Raw genomic sequence first — 24,702 nt, forward strand, 5'->3', positions numbered from 1 at the left:
AGTGTAGTTATGGAGAAAAAATAAATAAATATATATATATATATATATATATATATATGTATGTCTTCAAACACCAAAAATGAGATAGCACCATTTCGCGCAGGAATTCCTCCAGCCGAAAGCCCACAAATGTTGCTAGATAGACTGACACCTCTTTCGGATGTCCTTCTGTATTTGCTGGCTAGTGGAAAGCAACGTGGACCCACCACTCTATAGCTCTGCCGTCATGAGTGTCCCTAGCACACTCGGCAGATGTCGCTTCTCTAGGCAGACAAGCAGTGGAATTCTGCGGAAGGTCAATGGTGCTTCCATTGGTTTTGCCACTAGGCGATCCATTGCAGCCCTAGAATGAAGCATAACCCGCTGAATGCATTCAGGGTGTTCTGCGGTGGGAAAGGTCAGAGGGGGTGATAGTTGGTGAGCGTGCACAGAACCTCAGAATGATACCACTGCCTAGCAGGGGGACCGGTGGAGACACTATTCTCAGCCAATGCCCCTCTGTCTGAACGAGTCTGCTTTGTGTCATCCCGGTAAGAGATCAGGCTAACAGGCTTCCAATGAAAAAAGCAGACATCACACTGAAGCATGGTGCACCGTGCATGTCCACAATCATCGGCTCCAAAGAGAAGACGTTCAGCAACAGGATTTAGTATGGCAAAAGACCACATCATCCTAATTCCCATGTACAGGAAAAAGCCCACACTTGAAGAAACATATCATATGGAGATGCCGGGATCAAACCTGTGGCCTCATACTTCCAAAGCAGGTGCTCTACCACTGAGTTACATCCCCGCTGCCAGCAAGGACCTATGAAATCTACCAGATGCTGGCTGGCTGCTTGGGACTAACAGCGCCCAGAACTGATGGTAACTGTCGAATTGGAGTTTCCAAATGGCGGACTTCATTTTAGAGCCACCTGTTTCTGGTTGTCCATAGAAACATGCAGAAAAGCTGCCCCCCCCTGCAATCCCCCTGATCAACTAATGAAAAATATCAATATGTTCAAGGCTTTTGCTTTTAGAAGCCGGAGATAGGCCCCAGCAGCAGAGCTGGTAGGATATTCCAGCTCAAAACGAACAAGTTACAGAACCTGATCAACTTAGGTTGACAACAGAGGTACATCTGTGGCCACATCCAGTGAAAACAAATTATTTTTAAAGCTAGCCATCATATGCTACAAAGGTACAATGGTGGAGCTATACATTCGGAACCAAAACAATCGACTGAAAAGAAACGCAAGGCAATGCCAATCCTTTCACGATTCTGCACAGTTAAAACTGTGGTGTGATGGTACTCTCTGTGCATTTCTATTTGTAGTGATTGTGAAGGCATACAGGATGTTGACACTGGCAGGGACGCAAACCTCACTGATATATTACAGGCAGGTTTGCGATACGGGCACCAGCGTTTTCTCAGACAAATAGATATGAATGTCGATGATCCTATAATCATGGCCCGAGTTGCAGTGTGAAATACAAAATAACCGGGACAAAATCACACTGAAGTTTATGCAAATGGAGATGCCGGGGATTGAACCCGGGACCTCATACATGCGACGCATGCGCTCTACCACTGAGCTACATCCCCTTGGTGTGCGGTGAGTCTGTCCTGCAGACATCTTTTCCTGGGAGAATTCTTCCGGTCAAAGTATGCTGCCAACTGAAGCACTAGCAAAAGACCAGGGAAAACGGGAGCAAGACTGGAAAAGCACATGGTCACACTGAAGCAGTGTGCATTATGCTTCTCCATAAGAGATGACTTCCAGGGGAAGTATTCCACCAGAGGATTACCGTGCTCAAAGAGCCATCTAGTGGACAGAGACCATATGACAGTCAAAAAAAGGGAAACAATTGGAGATGCCAGGGATTGGACCCGGGGCCTCATACATGCAAAACAAGTGCTCTACCACTGAGCTACATCCCCTCGGTATGCAGTGTGTCTGTCCTGCAGACATAATTTTCAGGGAGAACTCTTCTGGTCAAAACATTCTGCCGAGTGAAGCAGTAGCAAAAGAGCAGGGAAAACTGGAGCAAGAATGGAAAACCACATGGTCACACTGAAGCAGTGTGCATTTTGCTTCTCCATAAGAGATGACTTCCAGGGGAAGATTTCCACCACAGGATTACTGTGCTCAAAGGGCCATCTAGTGGATAGAGATCATTTGACAGTCAAAAAGAGAAACAAGTGGAAATGCCCCGGGTCCTCATACATGCAAAGCATGCGCTCTACAACTGAGCTACATCCCCGCTGAGAGGACACTTCCTCATCACACCTAAAAGCTTCAGGAGGGAGTGGGCTAAGTAAGGAAAGGGGTTTGCAGTAGTGCATATGAAAAAACATGACAACTGCCAAATTACATCTTACTACTTACAATGACAAAGTTAAAGCGCCAGGTCGATCTCATCACGTTGGTGCCTGAGACATCACATAATGTGACACGGCCATCTCGGATAGATGCCCCAGATTTGAGAAGTGTAGTTATGGAGAAAAAATAAATAAATATATATATATATATATATGTATGTCTTCAAACACCAAAAATGAGATAGCACCATTTCGCGCAGGAATTCCTCCAGCCGAAAGCCCACAAATGTTGCTAGATAGACTGACACCTCTTTCGGATGTCCTTCTGTATTTGCTGGCTAGTGGAAAGCAACGTGGACCCACCACTCTATAGCTCTGCCGTCATGAGTGTCCCTAGCACACTCGGCAGATGTCGCTTCTCTAGGCAGACAAGCAGTGGAATTCTGCGGAAGGTCAATGGTGCTTCCATTGGTTTTGCCACTAGGCGATCCATTGCAGCCCTAGAATGAAGCATAACCCGCTGAATGCATTCAGGGTGTTCTGCGGTGGGAAAGGTCAGAGGGGGTGATAGTTGGTGAGCGTGCACAGCACCTCAGAATGATACCACTGCCTAGCAGGGGGACCGGTGGAGACACTATTCTCAGCCAATGCCCCTCTGTCTGAACGAGTCTGCTTTGTGTCATCCCGGTAAGAGATCAGGCTAACAGGCTTCCAATGAAAAAAGCAGACATCACACTGAAGCATGGTGCACCGTGCATGTCCACAATCATCGGCTCCAAAGAGAAGACGTTCAGCAACAGGATTTAGTATGGCAAAAGACCACATCATCCTAATTCCCATGTACAGGAAAAAGCCCACACTTGAAGAAACATATCATATGGAGATGCCGGGGATCGAACCTGTGGCCTCATACTTCCAAAGCAGGTGCTCTACCACTGAGTTACATCCCCGCTGCCAGCAAGGACCTATGAAATCTACCATATGCTGGCTGGCTGCTTGGGACTAACAGCGCCCAGAACTGATGGTAACTGTCGAATTGGAGTTTCCAAATGGCGGACTTCATTTTAGAGCCACCTGTTTCTGGTTGTCCATAGAAACATGCAGAAAAGCTGCCCCCCCCTGCAATCCCCCTGATCAACTAATGAAAAATATCAATATGTTCAAGGCTTTTGCTTTTAGAAGCCGGAGATAGGCCCCAGCAGCAGAGCTGGTAGGATATTCCAGCTCAAAACTAACAAGTTACAGAACCTGATCAACTTAGGTTGACAACAGAGGTACATCTGTGGCCACATCCAGTGAAAACAAATTATTTTTAAAGCTAGCCATCATATGCTACAAAGGTACAATGGTGGAGCTATACATTCGGAACCAAAACAATCGACTGAAAAGAAACGCAAGGCAATGCCAATCCTTTCACGATTCTGCACAGTTAAAACTGTGGTGTGATGGTACTCTCTGTGCATTTCTATTTGTAGTGATTGTGAAGGCATACAGGATGTTGACACTGGCAGGGACGCAAACCTCACTGATATATTACAGGCAGGTTTGCGATACGGGCACCAGCGTTTTCTCAGACAAATAGATATGAATGTCGATGATCCTATAATCATGGCCCGAGTTGCAGTGTGAAATACAAAATAACCGGGACAAAATCACACTGAAGTTTATGCAAATGGAGGTGCCGGGGATTGAACCCGGGACCTCATACATGCGAAGCATGCGCTCTACCACTGAGCTACATCCCCTTGGTGTGCGGTGAGTCTGTCCTGCAGACATCTTTTCCTGGGAGAATTCTTCCGGTCAAAGTATGCTGCCAACTGAAGCACTAGCAAAAGACCAGGGAAAACGGGAGCAAGACTGGAAAAGCACATGGTCACACTGAAGCAGTGTGCATTATGCTTCTCCATAAGAGATGACTTCCAGGGGAAGTATTCCACCAGAGGATTACCGTGCTCAAAGAGCCATCTAGTGGACAGAGACCATATGACAGTCAAAAAAAGGGAAACAATTGGAGATGCCAGGGATTGGACCCGGGGCCTCATACATGCAAAACAAGTGCTCTACCACTGAGCTACATCCCCTCGGTATGCAGTGTGTCTGTCCCGCAGACATAATTTTCAGGGAGAACTCTTCTGGTCAAAACATTCTGCCGAGTGAAGCACTAGCAAAAGAGCAGGGAAAACTGGAGCAAGAATGGAAAACCACATGGTCACACTGAAGCAGTGTGCATTTTGCTTCTCCATAAGAGATGACTTCCAGGGGAAGATTTCCACCAGAGGATTACTGTGCTCAAAGGGCCATCTAGTGGATAGAGATCATTTTACAGTCAAAAAGAGAAACAAGTGGAAATGCCCCGGGTCCTCATACATGCAAAGCATGCGCTCTACAACTGAGCTACATCCCCGCTGAGAGGACACTTCCTCATCACACCTAAAAGCTTCAGGAGGGAGTGGGCTAAGTAAGGAAAGGGGTTTGCAGTAGTGCATATGAAAAAACATGACAACTGCCAAATTACATCTTACTACTTACAATGACAAAGTTAAAGCGCCAGGTCGATCTCATCACGTTGGTGCCTGAGACATCACATAATGTGACACGGCCATCTCGGATAGATGCCCCAGATTTGAGAAGTGTAGTTATGGAGAAAAAATAAATAAATATATATATATATATATATATATATATATATATATATATATATATATATGTATGTCTTCAAACACCAAAAATGAGATAGCACCATTTCGCGCAGGAATTCCTCCAGCCGAAAGCCCACAAATGTTGCTAGATAGACTGACACCTCTTTCGGATGTCCTTCTGTATTTGCTGGCTAGTGGAAAGCAACGTGGACCCACCACTCTATAGCTCTGCCGTCATGAGTGTCCCTAGCACACTCGGCAGATGTCGCTTCTCTAGGCAGACAAGCAGTGGAATTCTGCGGAAGGTCAATGGTGCTTCCATTGGTTTTGCCACTAGGCGATCCATTGCAGCCCTAGAATGAAGCATAACCCGCTGAATGCATTCAGGGTGTTCTGCGGTGGGAAAGGTCAGAGGGGGTGATAGTTGGTGAGCGTGCACAGCACCTCAGAATGATACCACTGCCTAGCAGGGGGACCGGTGGAGACACTATTCTCAGCCAATGCCCCTCTGTCTGAACGAGTCTGCTTTGTGTCATCCCGGTAAGAGATCAGGCTAACAGGCTTCCAATGAAAAAAGCAGACATCACACTGAAGCATGGTGCACCGTGCATGTCCACAATCATCGGCTCCAAAGAGAAGACGTTCAGCAACAGGATTTAGTATGGCAAAAGACCACATCATCCTAATTCCCATGTACAGGAAAAAGCCCACACTTGAAGAAACATATCATATGGAGATGCCGGGGATCGAACCTGTGGCCTCATACTTCCAAAGCAGGTGCTCTACCACTGAGTTACATCCCCGCTGCCAGCAAGGACCTATGAAATCTACCAGATGCTGGCTGGCTGCTTGGGACTAACAGCGCCCAGAACTGATGGTAACTGTCGAATTGGAGTTTCCAAATGGCGGACTTCATTTTAGAGCCACCTGTTTCTGGTTGTCCATAGAAACATGCAGAAAAGCTGCCCCCCCCTGCAATCCCCCTGATCAACTAATGAAAAATATCAATATGTTCAAGGCTTTTGCTTTTAGAAGCCGGAGATAGGCCCCAGCAGCAGAGCTGGTAGGATATTCCAGCTCAAAACTAACAAGTTACAGAACCTGATCAACTTAGGTTGACAACAGAGGTACATCTGTGGCCACATCCAGTGAAAACAAATTATTTTTAAAGCTAGCCATCATATGCTACAAAGGTACAATGGTGGAGCTATACATTCGGAACCAAAACAATCGACTGAAAAGAAACGCAAGGCAATGCCAATCCTTTCACGATTCTGCACAGTTAAAACTGTGGTGTGATGGTACTCTCTGTGCATTTCTATTTGTAGTGATTGTGAAGGCATACAGGATGTTGACACTGGCAGGGACGCAAACCTCACTGATATATTACAGGCAGGTTTGCGATACGGGCACCAGCGTTTTCTCAGACAAATAGATATGAATGTCGATGATCCTATAATCATGGCCCGAGTTGCAGTGTGAAATACAAAATAACCGGGACAAAATCACACTGAAGTTTATGCAAATGGAGGTGCCGGGGATTGAACCCGGGACCTCATACATGCGAAGCATGCGCTCTACCACTGAGCTACATCCCCTTGGTGTGCGGTGAGTCTGTCCTGCAGACATCTTTTCCTGGGAGAATTCTTCCGGTCAAAGTATGCTGCCAACTGAAGCACTAGCAAAAGACCAGGGAAAACGGGAGCAAGACTGGAAAAGCACATGGTCACACTGAAGCAGTGTGCATTATGCTTCTCCATAAGAGATGACTTCCAGGGGAAGTATTCCACCAGAGGATTACCGTGCTCAAAGAGCCATCTAGTGGACAGAGACCATATGACAGTCAAAAAAAGGGAAACAATTGGAGATGCCAGGGATTGGACCCGGGGCCTCATACATGCAAAACAAGTGCTCTACCACTGAGCTACATCCCCTCGGTATGCAGTGTGTCTGTCCCGCAGACATAATTTTCAGGGAGAACTCTTCTGGTCAAAACATTCTGCCGAGTGAAGCACTAGCAAAAGAGCAGGGAAAACTGGAGCAAGAATGGAAAACCACATGGTCACACTGAAGCAGTGTGCATTTTGCTTCTCCATAAGAGATGACTTCCAGGGGAAGATTTCCACCAGAGGATTACTGTGCTCAAAGGGCCATCTAGTGGATAGAGATCATTTTACAGTCAAAAAGAGAAACAAGTGGAAATGCCCCGGGTCCTCATACATGCAAAGCATGCGCTCTACAACTGAGCTACATCCCCGCTGAGAGGACACTTCCTCATCACACCTAAAAGCTTCAGGAGGGAGTGGGCTAAGTAAGGAAAGGGGTTTGCAGTAGTGCATATGAAAAAACATGACAACTGCCAAATTACATCTTACTACTTACAATGACAAAGTTAAAGCGCCAGGTCGATCTCATCACGTTGGTGCCTGAGACATCACATAATGTGACACGGCCATCTCGGATAGATGCCCCAGATTTGAGAAGTGTAGTTATGGAGAAAAAATAAATAAATATATATATATATATATATATATATATATATATATATATATATATATATATGTATGTCTTCAAACACCAAAAATGAGATAGCACCATTTCGCGCAGGAATTCCTCCAGCCGAAAGCCCACAAATGTTGCTAGATAGACTGACACCTCTTTCGGATGTCCTTCTGTATTTGCTGGCTAGTGGAAAGCAACGTGGACCCACCACTCTATAGCTCTGCCGTCATGAGTGTCCCTAGCACACTCGGCAGATGTCGCTTCTCTAGGCAGACAAGCAGTGGAATTCTGCGGAAGGTCAATGGTGCTTCCATTGGTTTTGCCACTAGGCGATCCATTGCAGCCCTAGAATGAAGCATAACCCGCTGAATGCATTCAGGGTGTTCTGCGGTGGGAAAGGTCAGAGGGGGTGATAGTTGGTGAGCGTGCACAGCACCTCAGAATGATACCACTGCCTAGCAGGGGGACCGGTGGAGACACTATTCTCAGCCAATGCCCCTCTGTCTGAACGAGTCTGCTTTGTGTCATCCCGGTAAGAGATCAGGCTAACAGGCTTCCAATGAAAAAAGCAGACACCACACTGAAGGATGGTGCACCGTGCATGTCCACAATCATCGGCTCCAAAGAGAAGACGTTCAGCAACAGGATTTAGTATGGCAAAAGACCACATCATCCTAATTCCCATGTACAGGAAAAAGCCCACACTTGAAGAAACATATCATATGGAGATGCCGGGGATCGAACCTGTGGCCTCTTACTTCCAAAGCAGGTGCTCTACCACTGAGTTACATCCCCGCTGCCAGCAAGGACCTATGAAATCTACCAGATGCTGGCTGGCTGCTTGGGACTAACAGCGCCCAGAACTGATGGTTACTGTCGAATTGGAGTTTCCAAATGGCGGACTTCATTTTAGAGCCACCTGTTTCTGGTTGTCCATAGAAACATGCAGAAAAGCTGCCCCCCCCTGCAATCCCCCTGATCAACTAATGAAAAATATCAATATGTTCAAGGCTTTTGCTTTTAGAAGCCGGAGATAGGCCCCAGCAGCAGAGCTGGTAGGATATTCCAGCTCAAAACTAACAGGTTACAGAACCTGATCAACTTAGGTTGACAACAGAGGTACATCTGTGGCCACATCCAGTGAAAACAAATTATTTTTAAAGCTAGCCATCATATGCTACAAAGGTACAATGGTGGAGCTATACATTCGGAACCAAAACAATCGACTGAAAAGAAACGCAAGGCAATGCCAATCCTTTCACGATTCTGCACAGTTAAAACTGTGGTGTGATGGTACTCTCTGTGGATTTCTATTTGTAGTGATTGTGAAGGCATACAGGATGTTGACACTGGCAGGGACGCAAACCTCACTGATATATTACAGGCAGGTTTGCGATACGGGCACCAGCGTTTTCTCAGACAAATAGATATGAATGTCGATGATCCTATAATCATGGCCCGAGTTGCAGTGTGAAATACAAAATAACCGGGACAAAATCACACTGAAGTTTATGCAAATGGAGGTGCCGGGGATTGAACCCGGGACCTCATACATGCGAAGCATGCGCTCTACCACTGAGCTACATCCCCTTGGTGTGCCGTGAGTCTGTCCTGCAGACATCTTTTCCTGGGAGAATTCTTCCGGTCAAAGTATGCTGCCAACTGAAGCACTAGCAAAAGACCAGGGAAAACGGGAGCAAGACTGGAAAAGCACATGGTCACACTGAAGCAGTGTGCATTATGCTTCTCCATAAGAGATGACTTCCAGGGGAAGTATTCCACCAGAGGATTACCATGCTCAAAGAGCCATCTAGTGGACAGAGACCATGTGACAGTCAAAAAAAGGGAAACAATTGGAGATGCCAGGGATTGGACCCGGGGCCTCATACATGCAAAACAAGTGCTCTACCACTGAGCTACATCCCCTCGGTATGCAGTGTGTCTGTCCCGCAGACATAATTTTCAGGGAGAACTCTTCTGGTCAAAACATTCTGCCGAGTGAAGCACTAGCAAAAGAGCAGGGAAAACTGGAGCAAGAATGGAAAACCACATGGTCACACTGAAGCAGTGTGCATTTTGCTTCTCCATAAGAGATGACTTCCAGGGGAAGATTTCCACCAGAGGATTACTGTGCTCAAAGGGCCATCTAGTGGATAGAGATCATTTTACAGTCAAAAAGAGAAACAAGTGGAAATGCCCCGGGTCCTCATACATGCAAAGCATGCGCTCTACAACTGAGCTACATCCCCGCTGAGAGGACACTTCCTCATCACACCTAAAAGCTTCAGGAGGGAGTGGGCTAAGTAAGGAAAGGGGTTTGCAGTAGTGCATATGAAAAAACATGACAACTGCCAAATTACATCTTACTACTTACAATGACAAAGTTAAAGCGCCAGGTCGATCTCATCACGTTGGTGCCTGAGACATCACATAATGTGACACGGCCATCTCGGATAGATGCCCCAGATTTGAGAAGTGTAGTTATGGAGAAAAAAATAAATAAATATATATATATATATATATATATATATATATATATATATATATATATATGTATGTCTTCAAACACCAAAAATGAGATAGCACCATTTCGCGCAGGAATTCCTCCAGCCGAAAGCCCACAAATGTTGCTAGATAGACTAACACCTCTTTCGGATGTCCTTCTGTATTTGCTGGCTAGTGGAAAGCAACGTGGACCCACCACTCTATAGCTCTGCCGTCATGAGTGTCCCTAGCACACTCGGCAGATGTCGCTTCTCTAGGCAGACAAGCAGTGGAATTCTGCGGAAGGTCAATGGTGCTTCCATTGGTTTTGCCACTAGGCGATCCATTGCAGCCCTAGAATGAAGCATAACCCGCTGAATGCATTCAGGGTGTTCTGCGGTGGGAAAGGTCAGAGGGGGTGATAGTTGGTGAGCGTGCACAGCACCTCAGAATGATACCACTGCCTAGCAGGGGGACCGGTGGAGACACTATTCTCAGCCAATGCCCCTCTGTCTGAACGAGTCTGCTTTGTGTCATCCCGGTAAGAGATCAGGCTAACAGGCTTCCAATGAAAAAAGCAGACACCACACTGAAGGATGGTGCACCGTGCATGTCCACAATCATCGGCTCCAAAGAGAAGACGTTCAGCAACAGGATTTAGTATGGCAAAAGACCACATCATCCTAATTCCCATGTACAGGAAAAAGCCCACACTTGAAGAAACATATCATATGGAGATGCCGGGGATCGAACCTGTGGCCTCTTACTTCCAAAGCAGGTGCTCTACCACTGAGTTACATCCCCGCTGCCAGCAAGGACCTATGAAATCTACCAGATGCTGGCTGGCTGCTTGGGACTAACAGCGCCCAGAACTGATGGTTACTGTCGAATTGGAGTTTCCAAATGGCGGACTTCATTTTAGAGCCACCTGTTTCTGGTTGTCCATAGAAACATGCAGAAAAGCTGCCCCCCCCTGCAATCCCCCTGATCAACTAATGAAAAATATCAATATGTTCAAGGCTTTTGCTTTTAGAAGCCGGAGATAGGCCCCAGCAGCAGAGCTGGTAGGATATTCCAGCTCAAAACTAACAGGTTACAGAACCTGATCAACTTAGGTTGACAACAGAGGTACATCTGTGGCCACATCCAGTGAAAACAAATTATTTTTAAAGCTAGCCATCATATGCTACAAAGGTACAATGGTGGAGCTATACATTCGGAACCAAAACAATCGACTGAAAAGAAACGCAAGGCAATGCCAATCCTTTCACGATTCTGCACAGTTAAAACTGTGGTGTGATGGTACTCTCTGTGGATTTCTATTTGTAGTGATTGTGAAGGCATACAGGATGTTGACACTGGCAGGGACGCAAACCTCACTGATATATTACAGGCAGGTTTGCGATACGGGCACCAGCGTTTTCTCAGACAAATAGATATGAATGTCGATGATCCTATAATCATGGCCCGAGTTGCAGTGTGAAATACAAAATAACCGGGACAAAATCACACTGAAGTTTATGCAAATGGAGGTGCCGGGGATTGAACCCGGGACCTCATACATGCGAAGCATGCGCTCTACCACTGAGCTACATCCCCTTGGTGTGCCGTGAGTCTGTCCTGCAGACATCTTTTCCTGGGAGAATTCTTCCGGTCAAAGTATGCTGCCAACTGAAGCACTAGCAAAAGACCAGGGAAAACGGGAGCAAGACTGGAAAAGCACATGGTCACACTGAAGCAGTGTGCATTATGCTTCTCCATAAGAGATGACTTCCAGGGGAAGTATTCCACCAGAGGATTACCGTGCTCAAAGAGCCATCTAGTGGACAGAGACCATATGACAGTCAAAAAAAGGGAAACAATTGGAGATGCCAGGGATTGGACCCGGGGCCTCATACATGCAAAACAAGTGCTCTACCACTGAGCTACATCCCCTCGGTATGCAGTGTGTCTGTCCTGCAGACATAATTTTCAGGGAGAACTCTTCTGGTCAAAACATTCTGCCGAGTGAAGCACTAGCAAAAGAGCAGGGAAAACTAGAGCAAGAATGGAAAACCACATGGTCACACTGAAGCAGTGTGCATTTTGCTTCTCCAGAAGAGATGACTTCCAGGGGAAGATTTCCACCACAGGATTACTGTGCTCAAAGGGCCATCTAGTGGATAGAGATCATTTGACAGTCAAAAAGAGAAACAAGTGGAAATGCCCCGGGTCCTCATACATGCAAAGCATGCGCTCTACAACTGAGCTACATCCCCGCTGAGAGGACACTTCCTCATCACACCTAAAAGCTTCAGGAGGGAGTGGGCTAAGTAAGGAAAGGGGTTTGCAGTAGTGCATATGAAAAAACATGACAACTGCCAAATTACATCTTACTACTTACAATGACAAAGTTAAAGCGCCAGGTCGATCTCATCACGTTGGTGCCTGAGACATCACATAATGTGACACGGCCATCTCGGATAGATGCCCCAGATTTGAGAAGTGTAGTTATGGAGAAAAAATAAATAAATATATATATATATATATATGTATGTCTTCAAACACCAAAAATGAGATAGCACCATTTCGCGCAGGAATTCCTCCAGCCGAAAGCCCACAAATGTTGCTAGATAGACTGACACCTCTTTCGGATGTCCTTCTGTATTTGCTGGCTAGTGGAAAGCAAAGTGGACCCACCACTCTATAGCTCTGCCGTCATGAGTGTCCCTAGCACACTCGGCAGATGTCGCTTCTCTAGGCAGACAAGCAGTGGAATTCTGCGGAAGGTCAATGGTGCTTCCATTGGTTTTGCCACTAGGCGATCCATTGCAGCCCTAGAATGAAGCATAACCCGCTGAATGCATTCAGGGTGTTCTGCGGTGGGAAAGGTCAGAGGGGGTGATAGTTGGTGAGCGTGCACAGCACCTCAGAATGATACCACTGCCTAGCAGGGGGACCGGTGGAGACACTATTCTCAGCCAATGCCCCTCTGTCTGAACGAGTCTGCTTTGTGTCATCCCGGTAAGAGATCAGGCTAACAGGCTTCCAATGAAAAAAGCAGACATCACACTGAAGCATGGTGCACCGTGCATGTCCACAATCATCGGCTCCAAAGAGAAGACGTTCAGCAACAGGATTTAGTATGGCAAAAGACCACATCATCCTAATTCCCATGTACAGGAAAAAGCCCACACTTGAAGAAACATATCATATGGAGATGCCAGGGATCGAACCTGTGGCCTCATACTTCCAAAGCAGGTGCTCTACCACTGAGTTACATCCCCGCTGCCAGCAAGGACCTATGAAATCTACCAGATGCTGGCTGGCTGCTTGGGACTAACAGCGCCCAGAACTGATGGTAACTGTCGAATTGGAGTTTCCAAATGGCGGACTTCATTTTAGAGCCACCTGTTTCTGGTTGTCCATAGAAACATGCAGAAAAGCTGCCCCCCCCTGCAATCCCCCTGATCAACTAATGAAAAATATCAATATGTTCAAGGCTTTTGCTTTTAGAAGCCGGAGATAGGCCCCAGCAGCAGAGCTGGTAGGATATTCCAGCTCAAAACTAACAAGTTACAGAACCTGATCAACTTAGGTTGACAACAGAGGTACATCTGTGGCCACATCCAGTGAAAACAAATTATTTTTAAAGCTAGCCATCATATGCTACAAAGGTACAATGGTGGAGCTATACATTCGGAACCAAAACAATCGACTGAAAAGAAACGCAAGGCAATGCCAATCCTTTCACGATTCTGCACAGTTAAAACTGTGGTGTGATGGTACTCTCTGTGCATTTCTATTTGTAGTGATTGTGAAGGCATACAGGATGTTGACACTGGCAGGGACGCAAACCTCACTGATATATTACAGGCAGGTTTGCGATACGGGCACCAGCGTTTTCTCAGACAAATAGATATGAATGTCGATGATCCTATAATCATGGCCCGAGTTGCAGTGTGAAATACAAAATAACCGGGACAAAATCACACTGAAGTTTATGCAAATGGAGATGCCGGGGATTGAACCCGGGACCTCATACATGCGAAGCATGCGCTCTACCACTGAGCTACATCCCCTTGGTGTGCGGTGAGTCTGTCCTGCAGACATCTTTTCCTGGGAGAATTCTTCCGGTCAAAGTATGCTGCCAACTGAAGCACTAGCAAAAGACCAGGGAAAACGGGAGCAAGACTGGAAAAGCACATGGTCACACTGAAGCAGTGTGCATTATGCTTCTCCATAAGAGATGACTTCCAGGGGAAGTATTCCACCAGAGGATTACCGTGCTCAAAGAGCCATCTAGTGGACAGAGACCATATGACAGTCAAAAAAAGGGAAACAATTGGAGATGCCAGGGATTGGACCCGGGGCCTCATACATGCAAAACAAGTGCTCTACCACTGAGCTACATCCCCTCGGTATGCAGTGTGTCTGTCCTGCAGACATAATTTTCAGGGAGAACTCTTCTGGTCAAAACATTCTGCCGAGTGAAGCACTAGCAAAAGAGCAGGGAAAACTGGAGCAAGAATGGAAAACCACATGGTCACACTGAAGCAGTGTGCATTTTGCTTCTCCATAAGAGATGACTTCCAGGGGAAGATTTCCACCAGAGGATTACTGTGCTCAAAGGGCCATCTAGTGGATAGAGATCATTTGACAGTCAAAAAGAGAAACAAGTGGAAATGCCCCGGGTCCTCATACATGCAAAGCATGCGCTCTACAACTGAGCTACATCCCCGCTGAGAGGACACTTCCTCATCACACCTAAAAGCTTCAGGAGGGAGTGGGCTAAGTAAGGAAAGGGGTTTGCAGTAGTGCATATGAAAAAACATGACAACTGCCAAATTACATCTTACTACTTACAATGACAAAGTTAAAGCGCCAGGTCGATCTCATCACGTTGGTGCCTGAGACATCACATAATGTGACACGGCCATCTCGGATAGATGCCCCAGATTTGAGAAGTGTAGTTATGGAGAAAAAATAAATAAATATATATATATATATATATGTATGTCTTCAAACACCAAAAATGAGATAGCACCATTTCGCGCAGGAATTCCTCCAGCCGAAAGCCCACAAATGTTGCTAGATAGACTGACACCTCTTTCGGATGTCCTTCTGTATTTGCTGGCTAGTGGAAAGCAAAGTGGACCCACCACTCTATAGCTCTGCCGTCATGAGTGTCCCTAGCACACTCGGCAGATGTCGCTTCTCTAGGCAGACAAGCAGTGGAATTCTGCGGAAGGTCAATGGTGCTTCCATTGGTTTTGCCACTAGGCGATCCATTGCAGCCCTAGAATGAAGCATAACCCGCTGAATGCATTCAGGGTGTTCTGCGGTGGGAAAGGTCAGAGGGGGTGATAGTTGGTGAGCGTGCACAGCACCTCAGAATGATACCACTGCCTAGCAGGGGGACCGGTGGAGACACTATTCTCAGCCAATGCCCCTCTGTCTGAACGAGTCTGCTTTGTGTCATCCCGGTAAGAGATCAGGCTAACAGGCTTCCAATGAAAAAAGCAGACATCACACTGAAGCATGGTGCACCGTGCATGTCCACAATCATCGGCTCCAAAGAGAAGACGTTCAGCAACAGGATTTAGTATGGCAAGAGACCACATCATCCTAATTCCCATGTACAGGAAAAAGCCCACACTTGAAGAAACATATCATATGGAGATGCCAGGGATCGAACCTGTGGCCTCATACTTCCAAAGCAGGTGCTCTACCACTGAGTTACATCCCCGCTGCCAGCAAGGACCTATGAAATCTACCAGATGCTGGCTGGCTGCTTGGGACTAACAGCGCCCAGAACTGATGGTAACTGTCGAATTGGAGTTTCCAAATGGCGGACTTCATTTTAGAGCCACCTGTTTCTGGTTGTCCATAGAAACATGCAGAAAAGCTGCCCCCCCCTGCAATCCCCCTGATCAACTAATGAAAAATATCAATATGTTCAAGGCTTTTGCTTTTAGAAGCCGGAGATAGGCCCCAGCAGCAGAGCTGGTAGGATATTCCAGCTCAAAACTAACAAGTTACAGAACCTGATCAACTTAGGTTGACAACAGAGGTACATCTGTGGCCACATCCAGTGAAAACAAATTATTTTTAAAGCTAGCCATCATATGCTACAAAGGTACAATGGTGGAGCTATACATTCGGAACCAAAACAATCGACTGAAAAGAAACGCAAGGCAATGCCAATCCTTTCACGATTCTGCACAGTTAAAACTGTGGTGTGATGGTACTCTCTGTGCATTTCTATTTGTAGTGATTGTGAAGGCATACAGGATGTTGACACTGGCAGGGACGCAAACCTCACTGATATATTACAGGCAGGTTTGCGATACGGGCACCAGCGTTTTCTCAGACAAATAGATATGAATGTCGATGATCCTATAATCATGGCCCGAGTTGCAGTGTGAAATACAAAATAACCGGGACAAAATCACACTGAAGTTTATGCAAATGGAGATGCCGGGGATTGAACCCGGGACCTCATACATGCGAAGCATGCGCTCTACCACTGAGCTACATCCCCTTGGTGTGCGGTGAGTCTGTCCTGCAGACATCTTTTCCTGGGAGAATTCTTCCGGTCAAAGTATGCTGCCAACTGAAGCACTAGCAAAAGACCAGGGAAAACGGGAGCAAGACTGGAAAAGCACATGGTCACACTGAAGCAGTGTGCATTATGCTTCTCCATAAGAGATGACTTCCAGGGGAAGTATTCCACCAGAGGATTACCGTGCTCAAAGAGCCATCTAGTGGACAGAGACCATATGACAGTCAAAAAAAGGGAAACAATTGGAGATGCCAGGGATTGGACCCGGGGCCTCATACATGCAAAACAAGTGCTCTACCACTGAGCTACATCCCCTCGGTATGCAGTGTGTCTGTCCTGCAGACATAATTTTCAGGGAGAACTCTTCTGGTCAAAACATTCTGCCGAGTGAAGCACTAGCAAAAGAGCAGGGAAAACTGGAGCAAGAATGGAAAACCACATGGTCACACTGAAGCAGTGTGCATTTTGCTTCTCCATAAGAGATGACTTCCAGGGGAAGATTTCCACCAGAGGATTACTGTGCTCAAAGGGCCATCTAGTGGATAGAGATCATTTGACAGTCAAAAAGAGAAACAAGTGGAAATGCCCCGGGTCCTCATACATGCAAAGCATGCGCTCTACAACTGAGCTACATCCCCGCTGAGAGGACACTTCCTCATCACACCTAAAAGCTTCAGGAGGGAGTGGGCTAAGTAAGGAAAGGGGTTTGCAGTAGTGCATATGAAAAAACATGACAACTGCCAAATTACATCTTACTACTTACAATGACAAAGTTAAAGCGCCAGGTCGATCTCATCACGTTGGTGCCTGAGACATCACATAATGTGACACGGCCATCTCGGATAGATGCCCCAGATTTGAGAAGTGTAGTTATGGAGAAAAAATAAATAAATATATATATATATATATATGTATGTCTTCAAACACCAAAAATGAGATAGCACCATTTCGCGCAGGAATTCCTCCAGCCGAAAGCCCACAAATGTTGCTAGATAGACTGACACCTCTTTCGGATGTCCTTCTGTATTTGCTGGCTAGTGGAAAGCAAAGTGGACCCACCACTCTATAGCTCTGCCGTCATGAGTGTCCCTAGCACACTCGGCAGATGTCGCTTCTCTAGGCAGACAAGCAGTGGAATTCTGCGGAAGGTCAATGGTGCTTCCATTGGTTTTGCCACTAGGCGATCCATTGCAGCCCTAGAATGAAGCATAACCCGCTGAATGCATTCAGGGTGTTCTGCGGTGGGAAAGGTCAGAGGGGGTGATAGTTGGTGAGCGTGCACAGCACCTCAGAATGATACCACTGCCTAGCAGGGGGACCGGTGGAGACACTATTCTCAGCCAATGCCCCTCTGTCTGAACGAGTCTGCTTTGTGTCATCCCGGTAAGAGATCAGGCTAACAGGCTTCCAATGAAAAAAGCAGACATCACACTGAAGCATGGTGCACCGTGCATGTCCACAATCATCGGCTCCAAAGAGAAGACGTTCAGCAACAGGATTTAGTATGGCAAGAGACCACATCATCCTAATTCCCATGTACAGGAAAAAGCCCACACTTGAAGAAACATATCATATGGAGATGCCAGGGATCGAACCTGTGGCCTCATACTTCCAAAGCAGGTGCTCTACCACTGAGTTACATCCCCGCTGCCAGCAAGGACCTATGAAATCTACCAGATGCTGGCTGGCTGCTTGGGACTAACAGCGCCCAGAACTGATGGTAACTGTCGAATTGGAGTTTCCAAATGGCGGACTTCATTTTAGAGCCACCTGTTTCTGGTTGTCCATAGAAACATGCAGAAAAGCTGCCCCCCCCTGCAATCCCCCTGATCAACTAATGAAAAATATCAATATGTTCAAGGCTTTTGCTTTTAGAAGCCGGAGATAGGCCCCAGCAGCAGAGCTGGTAGGATATTCCAGCTCAAAACTAACAAGTTACAGAACCTGATCAACTTAGGTTGACAACAGAGGTACATCTGTGGCCACATCCAGTGAAAACAAATTATTTTTAAAGCTAGCCATCATATGCTACAAAGGTACAATGGTGGAGCTATACATTCGGAACCAAAACAATCGACTGAAAAGAAACGCAAGGCAATGCCAATCCTTTCACGATTCTGCACAGTTAAAACTGTGGTGTGATGGTACTCTCTGTGCATTTCTATTTGTAGTGATTGTGAAGGCATACAGGATGTTGACACTGGCAGGGACGCAAACCTCACTGATATATTACAGGCAGGTTTGCGATACGGGCACCAGCGTTTTCTCAGACAAATAGATATGAATGTCGATGATCCTATAATCATGGCCCGAGTTGCAGTGTGAAATACAAAATAACCGGGACAAAATCACACTGAAGTTTATGCAAATGGAGATGCCGGGGATTGAACCCGGGACCTCATACATGCGAAGCATGCGCTCTACCACTGAGCTACATCCCCTTGGTGTGCGGTGAGTCTGTCCTGCAGACATCTTTTCCTGGGAGAATTCTTCCGGTCAAAGTATGCTGCCAACTGAAGCACTAGCAAAAGACCAGGGAAAACGGGAGCAAGACTGGAAAAGCACATGGTCACACTGAAGCAGTGTGCATTATGCTTCTCCATAAGAGATGACTTCCAGGGGAAGTATTCCACCAGAGGATTACCGTGCTCAAAGAGCCATCTAGTGGACAGAGACCATATGACAGTCAAAAAAAGGGAAACAATTGGAGATGCCAGGGATTGGACCCGGGGCCTCATACATGCAAAACAAGTGCTCTACCACTGAGCTACATCCCCTCGGTATGCAGTGTGTCTGTCCTGCAGACATAATTTTCAGGGAGAACTCTTCTGGTCAAAACATTCTGCCGAGTGAAGCACTAGCAAAAGAGCAGGGAAAACTGGAGCAAGAATGGAAAACCACATGGTCACACTGAAGCAGTGTGCATTTTGCTTCTCCATAAGAGATGACTTCCAGGGGAAGATTTCCACCAGAGGATTACTGTGCTCAAAGGGCCATCTAGTGGATAGAGATCATTTGACAGTCAAAAAGAGAAACAAGTGGAAATGCCCCGGGTCCTCATACATGCAAAGCATGCGCTCTACAACTGAGCTACATCCCCGCTGAGAGGACACTTCCTCATCACACCTAAAAGCTTCAGGAGGGAGTGGGCTAAGTAAGGAAAGGGGTTTGCAGTAGTGCATATGAAAAAACATGACAACTGCCAAATTACATCTTACTACTTACAATGACAAAGTTAAAGCGCCAGGTCGATCTCATCACGTTGGTGCCTGAGACATCACATAATGTGACACGGCCATCTCGGATAGATGCCCCAGATTTGAGAAGTGTAGTTATGGAGAAAAAATAAATAAATATATATATATATATATATGTATGTCTTCAAACACCAAAAATGAGATAGCACCATTTCGCGCAGGAATTCCTCCAGCCGAAAGCCCACAAATGTTGCTAGATAGACTGACACCTCTTTCGGATGTCCTTCTGTATTTGCTGGCTAGTGGAAAGCAACGTGGACCCACCACTCTATAGCTCTGCCGTCATGAGTGTCCCTAGCACACTCGGCAGATGTCGCTTCTCTAGGCAGACAAGCAGTGGAATTCTGCGGAAGGTCAATGGTGCTTCCATTGGTTTTGCCACTAGGCGATCCATTGCAGCCCTAGAATGAAGCATAACCCGCTGAATGCATTCAGGGTGTTCTGCGGTGGGAAAGGTCAGAGGGGGTGATAGTTGGTGAGCGTGCACAGCACCTCAGAATGATACCACTGCCTAGCAGGGGGACCGGTGGAGACACTATTCTCAGCCAATGCCCCTCTGTCTGAACGAGTCTGCTTTGTGTCATCCCGGTAAGAGATCAGGCTAACAGGCTTCCAATGAAAAAAGCATACATCACACTGAAGCATGGTGCACCGTGCATGTCCACAATCATCGGCTCCAAAGAGAAGACGTTCAGCAACAGGATTTAGTATGGCAAAAGACCACATCATCCTAATTCCCATGTACAGGAAAAAGCCCACACTTGAAGAAACATATCATATGGAGATGCCGGGGATCGAACCTGTGGCCTCATACTTCCAAAGCAGGTGCTCTACCACTGAGTTACATCCCCGCTGCCAGCAAGGACCTATGAAATCTACCAGATGCTGGCTGGCTGCTTGGGACTAACAGCGCCCAGAACTGATGGTAACTGTCGAATTGGAGTTTCCAAATGGCGGACTTCATTTTAGAGCCACCTGTTTCTGGTTGTCCATAGAAACATGCAGAAAAGCTGCCCCCCCCTGCAATCCCCCTGATCAACTAATGAAAAATATCAATATGTTCAAGGCTTTTGCTTTTAGAAGCCGGAGATAGGCCCCAGCAGCAGAGCTGGTAGGATATTCCAGCTCAAAACTAACAAGTTACAGAACCTGATCAACTTAGGTTGACAACAGAGGTACATCTGTGGCCACATCCAGTGAAAACAAATTATTTTTAAAGCTAGCCATCATATGCTACAAAGGTACAATGGTGGAGCTATACATTCGGAACCAAAACAATCGACTGAAAAGAAACGCAAGGCAATGCCAATCCTTTCACGATTCTGCACAGTTAAAACTGTGGTGTGATGGTACTCTCTGTGCATTTCTATTTGTAGTGATTGTGAAGGCATACAGGATGTTGACACTGGCAGGGACGCAAACCTCACTGATATATTACAGGCAGGTTTGCGATACGGGCACCAGCGTTTTCTCAGACAAATAGATATGAATGTCGATGATCCTATAATCATGGCCCGAGTTGCAGTGTGAAATACAAAATAACCGGGACAAAATCACACTGAAGTTTATGCAAATGGAGATGCCGGGGATTGAACCCGGGACCTCATACATGCGAAGCATGCGCTCTACCACTGAGCTACATCCCCTTGGTGTGCGGTGAGTCTGTCCTGCAGACATCTTTTCCTGGGAGAATTCTTCCGGTCAAAGTATGCTGCCAACTGAAGCACTAGCAAAAGACCAGGGAAAACGGGAGCAAGACTGGAAAAGCACATGGTCACACTGAAGCAGTGTGCATTATGCTTCTCCATAAGAGATGACTTCCAGGGGAAGTATTCCACCAGAGGATTACCGTGCTCAAAGAGCCATCTAGTGGACAGAGACCATATGACAGTCAAAAAAAGGGAAACAATTGGAGATGCCAGGGATTGGACCCGGGGCCTCATACATGCAAAACAAGTGCTCTACCACTGAGCTACATCCCCTCGGTATGCAGTGTGTCTGTCCTGCAGACATAATTTTCAGGGAGAACTCTTCTGGTCAAAACATTCTGCCGAGTGAAGCAGTAGCAAAAGAGCAGGGAAAACTGGAGCAAGAATGGAAAACCACATGGTCACACTGAAGCAGTGTGCATTTTGCTTCTCCATAAGAGATGACTTCCAGGGGAAGATTTCCACCACAGGATTACTGTGCTCAAAGGGCCATCTAGTGGATAGAGATCATTTGACAGTCAAAAAGAGAAACAAGTGGAAATGCCCCGGGTCCTCATACATGCAAAGCATGCGCTCTACAACTGAGCTACATCCCCGCTGAGAGGACACTTCCTCATCACACCTAAAAGCTTCAGGAGGGAGTGGGCTAAGTAAGGAAAGGGGTTTGCAGTAGTGCATATGAAAAAACATGACAACTGCCAAATTACATCTTACTACTTACAATGACAAAGTTAAAGCGCCAGGTCGATCTCATCACGTTGGTGCCTGAGACATCACATAATGTGACACGGCCATCTCGGATAGATGCCCCAGATTTGAGAAGTGTAGTTATGGAGAAAAAATAAATAAATATATATATATATATATATGTATGTCTTCAAACACCAAAAATGAGATAGCACCATTTCGCGCAGGAATTCCTCCAGCCGAAAGCCCACAAATGTTGCTAGATAGACTGACACCTCTTTCGGATGTCCTTCTGTATTTGCTGGCTAGTGGAAAGCAACGTGGACCCACCACTCTATAGCTCTGCCGTCATGAGTGTCCCTAGCACACTCGGCAGATGTCGCTTCTCTAGGCAGACAAGCAGTGGAATTCTGCGGAAGGTCAATGGTGCTTCCATTGGTTTTGCCACTAGGCGATCCATTGCAGCCCTAGAATGAAGCATAACCCGCTGAATGCATTCAGGGTGTTCTGCGGTGGGAAAGGTCAGAGGGGGTGATAGTTGGTGAGCGTGCACAGCACCTCAGAATGATACCACTGCCTAGCAGGGGGACCGGTGGAGACACTATTCTCAGCCAATGCCCCTCTGTCTGAACGAGTCTGCTTTGTGTCATCCCGGTAAGAGATCAGGCTAACAGGCTTCCAATGAAAAAAGCAGACATCACACTGAAGCATGGTGCACCGTGCATGTCCACAATCATCGGCTCCAAAGAGAAGACGTTCAGCAACAGGATTTAGTATGGCAAAAGACCACATCATCCTAATTCCCATGTACAGGAAAAAGCCCACACTTGAAGAAACATATCATATGGAGATGCCGGGGATCGAACCTGTGGCCTCATACTTCCAAAGCAGGTGCTCTACCACTGAGTTACATCCCCGCTGCCAGCAAGGACCTATGAAATCTACCAGATGCTGGCTGGCTGCTTGGGACTAACAGCGCCCAGAACTGATGGTAACTGTCGAATTGGAGTTTCCAAATGGCGGACTTCATTTTAGAGCCACCTGTTTCTGGTTGTCCATAGAAACATGCAGAAAAGCTGCCCCCCCCTGCAATCCCCCTGATCAACTAATGAAAAATATCAATATGTTCAAGGCTTTTGCTTTTAGAAGCCGGAGATAGGCCCCAGCAGCAGAGCTGGTAGGATATTCCAGCTCAAAACTAACAAGTTACAGAACCTGATCAACTTAGGTTGACAACAGAGGTACATCTGTGGCCACATCCAGTGAAAACAAATTATTTTTAAAGCTAGCCATCATATGCTACAAAGGTACAATGGTGGAGCTATACATTCGGAACCAAAACAATCGACTGAAAAGAAACGCAAGGCAATGCCAATCCTTTCACGATTCTGCACAGTTAAAACTGTGGTGTGATGGTACTCTCTGTGCATTTCTATTTGTAGTGATTGTGAAGGCATACAGGATGTTGACACTGGCAGGGACGCAAACCTCACTGATATATTACAGGCAGGTTTGCGATACGGGCACCAGCGTTTTCTCAGACAAATAGATATGAATGTCGATGATCCTATAATCATGGCCCGAGTTGCAGTGTGAAATACAAAATAACCGGGACAAAATCACACTGAAGTTTATGCAAATGGAGATGCCGGGGATTGAACCCGGGACCTCATACATGCGAAGCATGCGCTCTACCACTGAGCTACATCCCCTTGGTGTGCGGTGAGTCTGTCCTGCAGACATCTTTTCCTGGGAGAATTCTTCCGGTCAAAGTATGCTGCCAACTGAAGCACTAGCAAAAGACCAGGGAAAACGGGAGCAAGACTGGAAAAGCACATGGTCACACTGAAGCAGTGTGCATTATGCTTCTCCATAAGAGATGACTTCCAGGGGAAGTATTCCACCAGAGGATTACCGTGCTCAAAGAGCCATCTAGTGGACAGAGACCATATGACAGTCAAAAAAAGGGAAACAATTGGAGATGCCAGGGATTGGACCCGGGGCCTCATACATGCAAAACAAGTGCTCTACCACTGAGCTACATCCCCTCGGTATGCAGTGTGTCTGTCCTGCAGACATAATTTTCAGGGAGAACTCTTCTGGTCAAAACATTCTGCCGAGTGAAGCAGTAGCAAAAGAGCAGGGAAAACTGGAGCAAGAATGGAAAACCACATGGTCACACTGAAGCAGTGTGCATTTTGCTTCTCCATAAGAGATGACTTCCAGGGGAAGATTTCCACCACAGGATTACTGTGCTCAAAGGGCCATCTAGTGGATAGAGATCATTTGACAGTCAAAAAGAGAAACAAGTGGAAATGCCCCGGGTCCTCATACATGCAAAGCATGCGCTCTACAACTGAGCTACATCCCCGCTGAGAGGACACTTCCTCATCACACCTAAAAGCTTCAGGAGGGAGTGGGCTAAGTAAGGAAAGGGGTTTGCAGTAGTGCATATGAAAAAACATGACAACTGCCAAATTACATCTTACTACTTACAATGACAAAGTTAAAGCGCCAGGTCGATCTCATCACGTTGGTGCCTGAGACATCACATAATGTGACACGGCCATCTCGGA

General features: G+C 46.5%; 10 non-coding genes across 10 annotated transcripts; all 10 read right to left on the minus strand.

Moving 5' to 3' along the window:
* Positions 1–1,515: 1,515 nt before the first annotated feature.
* TRNAA-CGC (transfer RNA alanine (anticodon CGC)) lies at positions 1,516–1,587 on the minus strand. Its single transcript has one exon. It is a non-coding gene; the product is annotated as a tRNA-Ala (tRNA).
* A 2,390-nt stretch (positions 1,588–3,977) lies between these two features.
* On the minus strand, positions 3,978–4,049 carry TRNAA-CGC (transfer RNA alanine (anticodon CGC)). Its single transcript has one exon. It is a non-coding gene; the product is annotated as a tRNA-Ala (tRNA).
* A 2,420-nt stretch (positions 4,050–6,469) lies between these two features.
* TRNAA-CGC (transfer RNA alanine (anticodon CGC)) lies at positions 6,470–6,541 on the minus strand. The gene has a single exon. It is a non-coding gene; the product is annotated as a tRNA-Ala (tRNA).
* Positions 6,542–8,963: 2,422 nt separating this feature from the next.
* On the minus strand, positions 8,964–9,035 carry TRNAA-CGC (transfer RNA alanine (anticodon CGC)). Its single transcript has one exon. It is a non-coding gene; the product is annotated as a tRNA-Ala (tRNA).
* A 2,421-nt stretch (positions 9,036–11,456) lies between these two features.
* On the minus strand, positions 11,457–11,528 carry TRNAA-CGC (transfer RNA alanine (anticodon CGC)). The gene has a single exon. It is a non-coding gene; the product is annotated as a tRNA-Ala (tRNA).
* Positions 11,529–13,918: 2,390 nt separating this feature from the next.
* Positions 13,919–13,990, minus strand: TRNAA-CGC (transfer RNA alanine (anticodon CGC)). The gene has a single exon. It is a non-coding gene; the product is annotated as a tRNA-Ala (tRNA).
* A 2,390-nt stretch (positions 13,991–16,380) lies between these two features.
* Positions 16,381–16,452, minus strand: TRNAA-CGC (transfer RNA alanine (anticodon CGC)). Its single transcript has one exon. It is a non-coding gene; the product is annotated as a tRNA-Ala (tRNA).
* Positions 16,453–18,842: 2,390 nt separating this feature from the next.
* TRNAA-CGC (transfer RNA alanine (anticodon CGC)) lies at positions 18,843–18,914 on the minus strand. The gene has a single exon. It is a non-coding gene; the product is annotated as a tRNA-Ala (tRNA).
* Positions 18,915–21,304: 2,390 nt separating this feature from the next.
* TRNAA-CGC (transfer RNA alanine (anticodon CGC)) lies at positions 21,305–21,376 on the minus strand. The gene has a single exon. It is a non-coding gene; the product is annotated as a tRNA-Ala (tRNA).
* Positions 21,377–23,766: 2,390 nt separating this feature from the next.
* On the minus strand, positions 23,767–23,838 carry TRNAA-CGC (transfer RNA alanine (anticodon CGC)). The gene has a single exon. It is a non-coding gene; the product is annotated as a tRNA-Ala (tRNA).
* Positions 23,839–24,702: the final 864 nt, after the last annotated feature.

Source organism: Ambystoma mexicanum, chromosome 12 (assembly GCF_040938575.1).
Source record: "Ambystoma mexicanum isolate Mex_15411 chromosome 12, UKY_AmexF1_1, whole genome shotgun sequence".
Classification (NCBI taxonomy): domain Eukaryota; kingdom Metazoa; phylum Chordata; class Amphibia; order Caudata; family Ambystomatidae; genus Ambystoma; species Ambystoma mexicanum.